The sequence below is a fragment of the Anopheles aquasalis genome, chromosome 3 (assembly GCF_943734665.1).
Source record: "Anopheles aquasalis chromosome 3, idAnoAquaMG_Q_19, whole genome shotgun sequence".
Lineage (NCBI taxonomy): Eukaryota > Metazoa > Arthropoda > Insecta > Diptera > Culicidae > Anopheles > Anopheles aquasalis.
Window position 1 is genome coordinate 55,420,075 of NC_064878.1, and position 14,554 is coordinate 55,434,628.

The window sequence follows — 14,554 nt, forward strand, 5'->3', positions numbered from 1 at the left end:
TTTGCGACCGAAACGCGGCCCACTCGCGTGGAGTACCATCGCGATCACGGCGATTTGGGAGGGTTGCGCCTCCGCAAAAACCTTCTCTATCTCTCTCTCTCTCTCGTCAAGGCGCTGTAGCTAACGAGTGTGCGCTGCTAAAGGAGCGTTTAATCGTCGGCCAATAATCGGGCTCACTGCGGGGGCGCACTGAAGGCAGTGAAGGCCACTACTGCGCCAGTGCTGCTGCTGCTGCTACTGGTGAAGCATAGATCACATCAAATCAGCCACCGCTTCGCTACCACTAGCGATCCCCATTGCTTCATCACAATTGCTGCTGTTCTCGAGGCCACCACAGGCCTTTCAAGGGGTTCGAAGACAAAGTTACGATTACGCCACGTACCGAGTGGATCCTTTTGCACCGCTGATTGCATGCCCCCTAATTTTGGATGCTGGTTAAAAGTGAGAAATTCCCGGTGGTCAATCCTCTCCTCCCCCGGGGGGGGGGGGGGGGGGATATTTCCACGAAAATCTGTGATTCACACGGCCATGAGTAACGAGGAGCGCGAGCAGGCAATCGCTTGTGTACGCCACGTCACACCCGGCCCGCTTGTCTTGAGAGTCACTGATATCAACCCCCTCACCACTGTGGGGGACCGCCACCGCCCATCCATCGCACATCCGGCAAACCAGTTTGTGGTGCGCGATTCGCGCCCATGTAGCTGTGTCGCTGTGGTGGCAATGCATTAAACCAGTGGTGGTGCTGATGATGATGATGGTGATGATGGCGAGGAGGTTGAGTCGAACCTCGAACCGAATCACAGGTGCTTGTTTGCTTCCATTTTACGGTCCTCGGTAGCAACCGGGACTTCGCTGCGTCTGATTGAAAATTGATTGTCACAGTGTCCGAGTGTCCGTGTGTCCGCACTTGGTTTGGTGTCTGTGTGTTTGCGTGCCGATCTCTCCGGAGACTCCGTTCGTCCTCATTGCGTTTTCGAAAATTCGGGTTTTTTTTTAAATTTTTTGCTTTATTTTTTTGCCATCCCTTTAATTTAATGGCGCGATCGCGAGATCGAACGCACATTTGCATACGCACGACGAAACACAACTGCAACTCTCTCATATTTCGCGTGATCGCGAACGACTCCCGTAAGAAGGAAGCGGAAGCGTGGAGGGGCGACTGGTTGGTTGCTCAACTGAACTGAACTGAGCTGCTGGAGATCGCGAAGCCGCGAAAAGCGAGTGCTGCGCCAACGAGAAAAGACGGAAAGTTATAAATAGGTGGTTCGATCACGGTATTTGAGAAACAACCACCATCAGCACCGGTCTGCCGGACTCACCTCACGATCGGTTGGTCAACGGAGACCTTTCGATCCCTTACAAAATAACGTGCGTGAACATCTGGATCCCACCGAGATGCGGAATGGAATGCAATTCCTGGGGACGAGGGCCCGGGGGGGGGGGGGGGGGGAATCCATCATACGAAACTGCAACACGCGCGGAGTGGACTTGCGGACACCACCGGCAGCCCTTTAAATGTATGTCAGACAGGCGCACGAAACGTCGTCAGTGAAAGTGAGAGAAGCGGCTGACGACTGCTGATGAGTGACTGCGGTCGTAGTACCGATCCAATTCCATCTTGGTGTTGCGAGGATCTTTGAAATGAATACCAATGTGTGAAGAAAATGGAGCCACATCCTAAAACTGGGAGAGATTCGGATTGCATCACAAACAAGGGGAATGAAACTCCGGAAAATCTCGGTGATTCGGACGTGGATCTACTAGCCCGATCGAGCAGTGCTGGATAAGCAATCAACTCATTGGTCGCGCCTGCTGAAGGACCACAAATGGACCACCACGAACCCCTACGAAGACAGGAAGGAAGACAAAGAGTGAGGAGCACGGGCGGTGCGGTAGCCGGTAATGATGATGCCAGCTTGTCAGTTTCGTCGATCAGTCAGCCGGATCTCCGCAAACGCCCTCTCACTCTGCCCCCTCCCCCCCCCCCCCCCCCCGCGTTTGTTGCTCTCATCAGCTGATGCCGCTGAGGAAAGGGGGGACGGAAAATCTGTTTTAATGTTTTCAACATTTCGGTAGCATATGTTTGTCGTATGTCTTGGATATGTGTGTGGGAGAAGGGTGGGGGGGGGTGGGGGGAGGATCTGTGTTGTTTGGCAACACATCGTGACACAAAGTGGCAATGCTTTTAAATTTAGATTTTTAATCGTCTGAAGAGAGCGAACGAACGAGCAGTCTGCTAGTGTGTAGAGGTTCCCGGTCCTTCACTTCTCTGTGTTCCTGGTGGATTCTAGACTGTGGACTAGACGACGACAGACGACGACAGCTCTACTGCTGTCCGAAGCGGGTGCGGTGTCTAGACCGGGGTGTTTTGTGGAGGAAGTGAGAAATGATGCGGACAAAACTCAGAGAAGAAGCAGCAGCTATCCAGACATTAATGCCGGGTGCCGTAACTTCCATTATCTGTTTCTTGGGAATTTCATGCTTATCTTGAGCATAAAGGTGGATTCAGTGCTTATCGGTCAACATCTTATCCACGGGCACGCAGACGAATTAAAGACTTTGAGCCCCTTACACAACACCCTTTCTTTCTGTAATGTACCGTCGTTAGAGCGACAGCAAAATGAACATGTGTAACGGCAACGCGAGAGCAACTCACGATGATCATCGATGTGTGAAGTGATCAATGCCTACAATGGGGGCGACGACAAAGATCAAACGTAGTTCTGTCAATGTGGCAGCCTTTTTTGGGACTCTCCAATGCGACTGTTGCTTCCAATGGACCACACATCCCATCCCATCGTAACGCATTCGCCTGGTAGAACGTCAATTAGCGTTCATTGTTGTCTTGTGCGCGAGCTGCAGATGACGATGATGATGATGCTACTCTGGCGCTGCGTTCGACCTCGCTGTTGGGGCGCGCATTACCTCAACGATACACCAGTAGAGGAGTCGTGGGTTGGATATGTGATGTCCGCTGCTGCTGCTGCTGCTACTGCTAATTGAAAAGGTTAATTTTGCGTCGTGGCCAGCGTGTCTCTCGCGAGCCTCCATGACGTCATGATCTGCGGGCGTCTTTGTCCGTCCTTGGCGTGATCGGAGACCGGTTTTACAGGAAGTTACAGGCTGCTGCACTCACTCACAACACTCCGCCAAAAAGCTAAGACTTCCATCCCGCGACACACGCGCTGCCCAAATATTGATTTCGCGCTCAGCCGCGGTGATGATGATGGTGGTGCCGTGGTCATGGTGTACGTGATGTTTGAAATATTGGCACGCCCCCCCCCTCCCCGGGTTGGCTGGCTACCAGCAGACCCTCGGAGAACATGTGCAAGATAGGGTGAGGATCGTGCACAAACACGCGCTGGTGGGCGCCATTTATGGTTTCCTCGCCGCTGGTTAAATGATACAATGCCAGCTCGCGAAGCCAAGAACAACGCCAAAGACATCGACAGCCACTACCAACACAGCACAGCTTCCAGAATCAGGTTATTGGGGGGTGGTGGTCCGTGGTGGAGCACCCCACTCCTCACTCCTCCTCTCATGATGGAGAAGATCTGTTGGAATAATAAACATAACCTAAATTTATCTCGTCGCGGTCGCTGAACGCTTGCTGCTGCTGCTGCTGCTGCTGCTGCTGCTCCACCGCGACCGGCTGAGGCGTGCAAGGAGGATCTCTTGACTTGACGGGGTGGAGAGAACCGGCCACAGCGAATTGATCGGGGCGCATCGAAGGAATTCGGCATTGAGAACGTACGGAACGGAACGGACGTATGCGGACGATCATTTGCATCGAATGGCTACGTAAATTCTGCGTAGCTGTGGAGAGTGTTCCGTGCGTGCTTGTCTGCGTGTAGCATTAGAGAGACAGCACCCCTTTGTCGGGGCCTGTATGCCTGTTCGCTCTTCCGCTACCCCCCAAATGCGGAAGGTGTAGTAAAGCGGTGGACCTTGCGGTGCGGTGGCTGCAGAAGTCAGATGCTGACGGTGACGCCAGTATGGTGTCCATTTAGGGATTCATTATGCCGTACGCACATTGTTTGCCAGTATCGCTATGGGTTAAACAAGCAGCATTAACGAAATTATGCGTTCGGTAAGTTTGGAGTGTCGTTCTAAACGAGGTGTTAATGGTAAGCTCACCACGGGAGTACTCACTGGTCGATCGCCATGGAGGTCAATAGAACCAGGTGGTGGTGCCTGTGGTAGTGATGGTAGTTGGAGACCATAACTTGAGGAATCAGAAATGTCAAGTGAATATTTTATGATTCTTCTGGCGCCACACCGACCTAGGAGTGTAGTGTGTACGCGCGCTAGTGTGTGTTCTAGCAGTGTCTGGCAGGTTATTACTGTCCGCCATTTACGTAGAGTCGATCGTGGCGATGCTAAATATGGCGCGCGGTGTCCGTATGGTTCGAAATTGGAAGTTAGAAGCCAGTCAGCTAGTGCTAGGTGCCGGTTAGTGATCGACTGATTGAACGAGCGGCAGTCGATAGGGCCAATTGGTGGTCGAAGGCGCCCTTCCCCTGCTACTACTACGTTCTGACTCCCGCTGGTGAATACTTAATTTACGATCGCGCATAGCGTGTCCATTCCGAAGTCCAAGCCCTCCGGGCACACAAATGCACACTCGTCTACAGCGAAAGGAAGTAGCGTCTCCATTGGGGGTGTTCTTCTTGGTGGAATGTTTTTGGCTCGTGGACTTCCCCTTTGGGATGATGATGATTGCAACTGTTGCTGCAGCAACACTTCAGCGGATGCGACCCACAAATCCCAATGCACACATTCATGTTGCGCCCTTTGAATCGGAATGAAATGACAGGAAACCTGGCGGCGTTGACGACGTATAGCCTCACTTCGGATTGCACTTTTGCTGAGCCAGTTCTTGCAGAAGGCAAAACACCGGTGCAGTGTCAAATTCCTAACAAAAACACAACACTCGGCACTTTTTCTCCCACGATGGCGGACGCATTTGTTTACACACGAGAGGGTGTTGGCGCGATAGTTATCGCGGGATGGCATTCTCGGGCGTCGGGCGTCGGTGAACAACGCGCGGTCACGCATTACCGTGATATGTTACCGTGTGTTGTGACGCAGCTAAAGCAGCTATTTGTGCTGTGACTTTTCTTCTGCGCTGCCCAAGTTGGAGTTGGAATGGAGTTGGAGCTCTTGCCAACCTACTCCCCACTGCTGCCGCCCCCGTCAGTGAGGTGTCGAGTTGCTTCCCATTTCGCCGAATGTGTGGTCCTAGCTGTTGGAGCAGCAGCGCTATCGTTAGCTTTTTTGTAGCGCATCGAGTTATCTGTTCCGAAAGACACTCCGTCCGTGGGGTCACCGGATCTTATCTTGAGTTTGTATAGCGTACCCAGTGCCAGCGCACGATAAGCAGTGCAGTGGTGGTTGCTTGGGTACCGCGAGCTAGCGATTAAGCGACTGGACGCACACCGAGAGGCCAGGCTGTTAGCCCTGTCCGCGGATGGGTGGGGTCGATGTGTAGATACCACGAGTAGACATCACGCACCGCACGCCAGTGCCTTAGGAGATCGATCGTGCTTACGTACACATACACCGGCCACACGTCTCCATCAATCTTTGTATTAAAACCCCGATAGCGGCAGCTGCTGACCACGACAAAAATGGCGCAAAACACGGACACACTAGACGCTGCGCTGTGCGTACAAACCATTTGGCTTGGTTAATTCCGCACTAAGCGTCCTCGACCCTGGATCGCGACCCGAAGATCAAGACTCTCCAACTAGATTACAGGGTACCGCTTGATGTGAGAATGGTGATGGATAAAACACAAAACACAAGCACAGAGTTGGACTGAATCTTGTGCGACTTGACCGACTTTGGTTTGGCTCGGCGGCTCAGCACGCAAATGGCGCAATATTTGTTGACGGTGCATACTAAAAATAAGCTCCGCTCAGCAGCGGCAGCAACGACAGGGAGGCGAACACACAACACCACCACTCGATACAGACGCTGCCTGTGTGCCTCTTGCCTCCACACATTGACCATACAAACTCTGTTCGCCAGCTGCCGAACGGAGTTGGCATATAAATTGGCGTGCGTGCGTACGGGGACGGGCTGCTTCCTGAAGCAAATTTGGCCAGTTTGCCATTTGGTGTAGTGCTGTTGAAAGAGAGTAAGATGATCATGGCAATTACAGCGAGGCATTCCCACTTTGAACGCACATCCAGTATCGAACCGTTTTTTTGTTGTCTTCCTGTTGAGTGTGATACGACGAGATCCGGATCCGGAGATGTGCCCCCGCGGATCAGATTCGTTGGCTTAAGCAAACTCTCCTTTCCCGTACGATCCACACCGCACCGATCGCTCGAAACCATAACAAACCGAAATGTGATTTAAAGCGAAATCGGCCACACGACGATCGGCCATATGGCGCGGAACCACCCAGCCTGCTTTGAATATCTATTCGCCGGGAGTGAAAAGTTCCGTGGGTGTGCAGTGTGTGACAAAACCCTGGATCTGTCTGACTGGCGACCATAATTTACGATCCATCGATCGGTAACGGTGGCGTTGGTGGCGGATGCAGATGAAACACCGACCGATCTCGACCTCGGAATCGAACGTCGGATTGAGGTTACTGGCTGGAACGGAAAGGGGTTTCACGGCACACCTTCAGGCGAGAGGCGTCAAGATATTGAAATTGAATTGGCACTCCACGTCGATAAGTCAGGGAGTCACAGGGAGTCGATGCTCGAAGACCTTGACGAACGTGAACGACGGCGATTCGTTGCAACATCGAGGACGTGAAAGTCACCGAGGTCCGGCCACAAACGATGATTGTGTTTCCGGTGATTGAAAGCACGGAGCAGTACGAGTGCGAGTCCGAGTCTCTGGTTACTGCCTTGCTGTGACGCAGATCGCCGTCACTATCGCCCGTCTGATGAAGTACGATCATCGCGCGAACGCAAACCGATAGGGACACCGAGAGAGAGAGAGAGCGATGAATCACGCCTCTCAAGGGCGTACGGCTTGTGCCAAAAACAGACAATTTCTATTTGGCGTGTGCCGCTGCCGGACACACGCGAAAGGAGATCCTCAGCTGACGTACTACCGAATGACCGCAACGGCATAGCGACGAGATCATCTTAAAATTACGCTACGACGGCGAGTGTCTGCGGCACGGTGACAACGCGATTACTCATCGTGCGCTACAAACAGAGACGCCGCGGCCCGGGGAAGTTCACAGTATCATTATTATTGTTGTTACTATCCCCCCCCTCGAATCACGTTGTTGTTGTGCAATGTGCAGCACTTGAAGACGTCGTCGTCGTGATTGTCTTTGTCTGTGTCCCCTCTTTTCCGCCCCATCTCGCGCCCGTCTTTATGATCGCTTAATGATTTTGCATCGCACTTCTTCGACGTGGCCACGTAGATGATTATTAGCGAGAATTGACGCCCTGTTCCTAACGAAGAGTTGCGTGTTGTGTGTGCGCTCAGTAACGTGTGCATCAAACGATCCGCCAAATGCGCCTTTTGTTGTAGCAACATCCATTCACTCGACGAACGAGTGATGCTGATGTGCTAACAAAAACACTTCGATCTCGCTGAACTCGTTTGCGATGGTTTCCGCGAGACTGCTCGGAAAGGATCGAATGAACGGAAAGGAAGAGGAAGCGTTGGCTCTCGTTAGTGGCGCGAATTGTTTTCTATTTTATTGCCCAGCACACAGACAGACAGACACAGACAGACAGAGGGATGCGCATGCAGTTGCAGATTGATTTTCTGCGGTCATAAAATGCACTCCTCCAACTGCATGCCGGAGGCAGAGTGGCGAGAAAATGCACTCACCCATCTTTGCTAGATCGCGCGTTTCGCGTCTCGTGTTTCGTTACTCTGCTGCTGGCCTCTTTAGCGGTTTGCTATTTATGATGCCAGTCAGTTTGTTGCTCGAAGCGTGCGCGTTCTGTGTTTATTTATAAATAAACGATGGATTGATTTATTACTGTGGCATTGCTCTGTTACCACTCTGTCTAAGGGCAATAGAGCTGGTATTAGGTTCATCGAATCGGTCGCGCCCTGTACGCATTCCAATCTTAGACAATCTGTGGCTCTAAAAATCAAAGGAACAAATCGTTGCTTTCACGGTGATCACGGGGCTGGAGGCGCCTGGTAGCGCTCGCTTTTGCGACCAGCAGCAGCAGCAGCAGCAAATTCAATTGTTTTTTTTATGGAGGTGCGACTTTATCGAAATATTACAAGTCGCATTGCCTTCCACTTATAAGTGGACAACGCTAGAAACACAACCTTACCCGGCGGGAGGCGCTAGTTCTTTGCCATCGTAAATCTTCAACCACTAGGCAGTACAGAGGTTTCGGGGGAGCAATAAATCATCCGTAGGTTGGCACAGCACCGCGTGTATGTAGTGTGTAAAGTAACAAAGCATGTTGCTGTAGCGTTTGATGCTGTTTCTGTCCAGACAACAGAAAAAGGCTGCTGCAATGGCATGGGTGTCAAACCGTTTTGCAATGCAGCACGCAGGTGACCGAGAAACATTAGAGGACGAGCATATATGAGCCGAAGCGATTGACCAGAAAGATCAAGGCGCTTCACACCGGCTTTGAGACCGATGAGCAAATGTGGCATAATAATCGGTCCATTGACATTTAGGACTTCAACAACATCGCGCGCGCACCAACGGAACGGAAGGAAGGAAGGAAGTGTTTCTGCCGAGGAAGCTACAAGCTCTACTCTCTCGCCTTCGTTGTTCAGTGTTCAGTTGAGCTCGACCGGAGAAAGCTCGACAAAACGGAGGAAACGTAGGAGGGAAGCGGATAACCGCGTCGGTGTGGAGTTGGAGAGATTCACCAAATGCATGGTTCAGTACCCCTTCCCTCTCCGGGGGGCTACTAATCCTCCGCTAGCCGAGAGGAGCTACGCCATCTCGTATCATGGTGGTGTGCTGCGATCATGCTGCTCTCCCCATACACACGCAATGATGGTGGCTGCGCCTTTGGTAGCGACCGGGCAGCTGGTTGGGGAGGAAAGAAAGGGAAGAGAGGGATATCCTGGCGCCCGCCAGACGGACGCCATCTCGACTGTTTTTCTTGTTTTTTTTTTGGTTTCGTTTTCCTTCGCCGCCTCGCTGTTTCTCTTCGCTCTCGCTCGCCGAGTTGTCAACGATAATCCTCGTTTTCCCGTCGTGTTTGTCGTGTTTTTCACGAGGAAAATGGAGAGATAAAAGAGGGAAAGAGAGATAGCGAGCAAGCGAGAGAGCGAGAGAGTGAAGTCGAGTGTCGATGTCCTTGCACCTTGTCCTTACCACCACGTCCCGTGGAGCTCTATGCTCTCATGGGCGTTCAAACTGGCGGCGCGCCTGGTGGCTTTCAATGGAGCTTTCGGTTATGAAGATGTTCGTTCCAAAGGTTCTGCACTGATCAAGGGGTATCGTTTTCGGTCAATGGCAAAGAACCAATAGGTGTTTTCGCTTCGTTAATAGCTAACGGCATGTGATCTGATGGATATGATATGAGATTGGATAGGCAATTGCTCCAATCCGTAGCTAATTCGAATGGATTTGAATACATCGTTTCCACCTTACGATCATTTGAACCCGTCATTCTGATAACACTTTGTTTTTTTTTCTCATTTGCAGAACTTTCTCCTTCAGCAACTAAACGAAAACTTCAACAACGGCACCATCAAAATCCAGTAGTAACAACTGTGCGTGGGGAAGAAATCTAAGTCATCGACACGCGCCAATCACCAGACAAACACACCAAACAACAGCACAGCTCTTCATTGAGGCAACGGCGCAGATTATTCACCACTTCCGGATCCTACCATCCTTCCGAACCACTTCGTACGAAACGGAATTCGAAGCAATAATTACGTGTGTTGTGACAGTGTGTGCACAAAGTGATCGAAAAAAGTGTCTTTTAGATGTGTTTTATGTTTTAGTGGTTTAGTGTTTTAATAGTAGTTTAAATTCGAAACGAAACACTCCTAGCGACAGCACCAACGCTTCACAGGATCGTCTCAGGCTGTGGACGACGAGGACTACAGACGGACATAAAACCCGGTGGACCAGCTAACGTGGTAAGTGGACTACGACTTTGTATCCTTCGATAGCTAAGAAAGTTATTTTGTGATAAAGCATTCTTCTCCTATCACCATTAGCCTTGGAGTGGGATTGTGTGAATTGTTTCGACTTAATGGGACGTCTTGCAAGGGCCACAGAGGCTGTGTCACTAATCATAAGCTTCCTCTTGGGAGAGAAATGGCTCCAAAAGGAGACACCGAACGCCATTCGACAAGAAGAAGAAGGCAAGTTTCCTGCCTTGAAGCTGGGGCATCCCTGGAACAGCCAGCAGGATCCTAGTATCAGGTCGGCGCCAGTCGGACGCGCCATGTCCTGGCGCAAAGAGTTATCCCTCACCCGGCGACAACGTCTCGGTACTCAGTACTCGTCCCGTCGGTCGGTGCAGATCTTCGTGCCGCCGCTGTTTAGACGCGTGGCGTCCACGGTGTTACGGCGCCGCTCGAGATCTCGGCTTGACGCGTCCTTTCGTCGAAGAAGAATCCAAGTAGGGACGCAGCACGCATCGCCGCCTAGCTTTTAACTCTCGGGATGGCGGTATGGTCCGTGGCTCGAAGATGTTGTTGCGGTGGAAGCTTCCATCAGCTTTCCACCTGATTGCACCACCTCAAAGGGATCGACAAACGACGACGAAAGCTCGTGACGCCTGGCCTCCCTCACCATTACGTGAACGAAGTGAGGAAGAACGGCTCGGTCTAATCCTCTTCCTCGCGGTGCCACACGATACACCACGAGTTCTTATCTGGCACCTTCGAGTAGTAGGTACCGAAGAACGCGAGCGAACGTCAAGAAGCTGTTCCCCCGTGGGGTGTATCATTGGCGTCGGTGTGGGGACCACAGTCCTTATGTAACAGGAAAGGTAATACATAGCCACGTGCACCATTCACGGTGTACCACCAACCATTTCCCAAGTTTCCCTGCCGTGCCTTGCGAAGCGTGGCGCGCACGAGTGTGTGTGCGTGTTGCCCACGCGGCAAGGCAGGAGGATGGCCAGCAAAACGGGGAAAAATGGGGTTGCGGTTGAACAGCGAAAACCGTTCCTTTGACAATGTTTGTGAGCGTATGGGTGAAAAACAGTTTTCCCAGCTTGACACTGTCTGCCTCTCTCACGCACACTTGCGCTCGCTACGCTGTTTTGGGTTGTGGACCGCCGCGCCGAGCCGGATCTCAGCATCCGGCCGTCCGCGGATTCACCACCCTACGGTGTCGTCGTTGTCTCTCTGTGCAGTGCGCCTGTGTGGCCGTGCCAACCAGCCAGCCAGCCAGCCAGCCAGCACACATACACTGGATGGATGGTGTCCGTAAGGGTGGTGGTGTTTGCGCTTGCGTTTGGTCGGATGTTGCACCAAGTTGCACACACGTTCGGTGGTGGTTCGGTGATGGTGCTCGATAGTTGGATGCTGGATCCGGCGTTTCGATCCGATCCGATCCGATCCTTCGTATCACGCGCGCTGCCACCATGCATCTCACATTATTTCCTATCCTGGTCGTGCGTGCGCGCGACTCTTTCTCTCTCTCTCTCTGGCGCTCTTTGGAAAGCATAGGTTCACCCCTCCTTTTGGGCGAGTAAATAGTGACAAACACGGAGGGGTGGGTGGCATAGGGAGGAAGCGGCACGTGGCTCACGCAATAGGCGACTGTGGCTGGCGGTGCGGGCGCGGAACACACAGGACCTTTCGTCAGCATCCGCGAGCGCTGCCGGAACATCATTCTAGGCCTAACCGTCGCCTCGGTAGGACGCAGGAGAGCGCCAAGGTACAAGGGCAGGACCTTGGTCGGTCCTTGCAGGCGGTCCACGTTCACTACGACGACAGTTTACTATCGTGCTCGTGCGGTGAGGACGGCGACCACACGTGCCGCGAGAGCCAACCGATCGGTCGACGGTGCCACTAGCTCGTAGTCGTGCTTGGACAGTGCTCGAGTCAGGTCGAGTCCGAGGCACGTCCACTCGGCATCTTCCACCTCGCCAGGATCCAGAGGGATGTCCTTCTCCTGTCCGGTGATGCTGGTGTTACCGCCGTTCACGTTGTGTTGCCAGTGAACGCTAAGGTGGTTGCCAATGTGTGTGCGCGTAGTGTGTGCCGTGCCGTGCCGTGCCGTGATTAGGAACAATCCGAGGAAATGTGTCCACAAGTCCACAAGTGCCTTTAAAACGGTGAGAAAGTGTAGAGACCAGCTAGCCGGGGGATGTATGCCCACGAACTTCTTCCTTCTTGGCTTCGTCCTCCAACATTGCCTTGTTAAATCGTTATCGTCGTGTCGTCCGTTGCTCGACAGTTAAGTTTCATCCATCTGAAAATCTTCCTCTCCCACAATTCTCCCCCCTCTCACAAACGTGGCCTTAATGCACACGATCGCGCGACAATAAGAACAGAAGAAGGGGAACGAGAATTGCACGGAACACGGAACACTCCAGCATTTGATTTCGAGCGCAGGGTTCGAATTGAAGATTGCTACTACATTCCGGGATTCCCTACTGCTCCCCTAGTGCCTTGGAGTGTTGGAGTTTAAATTGCAGTTAAAGCTTGTTCCTTCTACTTCTCTCGAGTCTCCGGGAGGCATCGACATCGACTGTAGAAGAACTTTGTAGAACTTTGCTGCTCCAGAGCAGCCAGCAGCAGGTTTTGTTAAATCGTTAAGCGCCAAGCGTCCAACAAATGGTGTGTGCGCTGCAGTAGCGCGCCTCCCTGAATTCGCTGCAAAAGAACAGCCGGCAGTTGTGGTCCGTCCAAAAAGTCAAGAAATCGTTCGAGCAGGAGCGCCGAGCCGTACGTTTGCCGAATTCCGATATGTGAGTGCCCTGTCCTCTCCTTCAGCTTCAGCCCCGCGCTTTTTCTTTCACCTTTTTGAACACTGTCTTGTGGGACTCGGTGGGCTCGGTTTTCTTCACTCCATGTATTCCATCTTTTTTTTTCCTGCGAAACTTCCAACTTCTCTTCAGTACCTTTGAGAATAGTTTTTTTTTCCCTTTTTTGGCTTCGTCCTCGTCGTCAGCTTCACAACCATCCAGTGTAGCATGCGCTACAATGAACAAACGCGCCGATCGCGGATCCTTTTGAGTGTTAAGCGTGAGTGTGGTAAAGTTTTCTTTGAACAAGGGAAAAAGGGAGAAAATCCTTAGCTCTCTTCCGTATGTGTTTTTGTTGAACAGCAGAGGTTATATCTTTTCTACGTTCTATTTTTTCTGTTGGAACCACCTTGCTCGCCAGTTACTTATCAAGGGACCGAAGAACAGAGAACGCATCTAAGCGAGTGCAGTTCTTACTTTCGACTTGAAATCGGACTTCGCTTTGAATTTCAAATAAATTGGTCGACGTAGACTGTCGAATAAGCATTTTTGAACCATCTACTACGCCTTTTTGGGAGCATAACCCAATGTGGAACTAGCATCAAACATCCACTAGAATACTAGGATCCTTTTCCCGTGGGCTGGGAGTCGGTAATTTGATAATTTGTGCTTCGCGGTCCTTCCTCTGCCTCCACCAGCAGCCTCTGTCGACCAAGCCCAGCGTAATTAACAAACATTTATGCGGTAAGTTAACCGTCGACGACATTAACCACTGGGGGGCGCGATGATGATGGTGGCTATCCATCAATCAGTCATCCATTCCCATCCCGGCCTGCTGTCACTCAGGGCACCCAGGATGACTCGTTCGCGGTTTTGCTTACCCTTTTCCATGCCCTACCGTTTCCGTCTAGTGGCTAGTGAGGTAGCGAGATAGATGACGGTGGTGGCGGTTATGTGTTGGTTCTTCCGGATCCCATCCGCTGTCCATCATCGTGCCTTCCAATGTGGAACATTACAATGCTCGGTTGAGTGTGCATGTGGCTTTTTGGGGGGATCCTTATTTTCTCGTTCCGGTACTCCGAGGATCCAAAGGAATCTCGCCGTTTTTTTTTACTTTAGTACGGACTGACCTCTGGTGGTCGACGTCAGACGGGGAAAAATTTTCGGGAAACAAAAGGAAGCTTTTTGTGACCAGAGAGAGAAGAGTAATTCAACGCTCATTCAGCGGAAGTCGATTGTTCCTGGCCGATTGCAGGGCTTAACGGGAGTTTTACCCTTTTACCGACAGTCCACTTTCCCGCGGTTCTCTTTCCCGGAATCATTTTGTGTTATTTTTGATTAAATTATCCCGAGGACGCGTTGCGCCTCCCCGAATGTGAATGTCTTCGGTCCACACATTATGCACCGTGCGGACATCCGTAAAGCGATCTGAGCGCCCGCCACCGTTTATAATTGCATCTCGTCGCTCTTTTCGCGAAGTTTTCGGCGAACAGTGGTGCCTAACGGTGCGAAAGCACGGTGCAGTCGAATGGAAATTGTTTGCGGTCGGGACGCTAACTTTTTCGATATCCTTTTCGCTTTTCCGGATGCCCGCGGCACGCGGCCGACCACTCTCATTTACATCGCCAACTCTCCCGCCGTTCCCGCCGTTGAGCTGTTCTGTTTCTCGTTCCGGGCTCGCGCGTACAGGCCACGGATCTCGG

At 51.9% G+C, this 14,554-nt stretch overlaps 1 protein-coding gene across 7 annotated transcripts in view; it reads left to right on the top strand.

Annotated features, from left to right (window-relative positions):
• Window positions 1-14,554, top strand: part of LOC126578423 (talin-2) — a 53,689-nt gene that overhangs the window by 5,948 nt on the left and 33,187 nt on the right. For 6 of the 7 annotated variants that reach the window (XM_050240957.1, XM_050240960.1, XM_050240958.1 and 3 more), the window contains exon 2: window positions 9,620-10,062. The gene's annotated coding sequence lies outside the window, so the exon portion shown is untranslated. Of the gene's footprint in view, window positions 1-1,865; window positions 1,900-9,619; window positions 10,063-14,554 lie in introns of those variants that run through there. The other variant, XM_050240956.1, reaches the window with a different exon arrangement.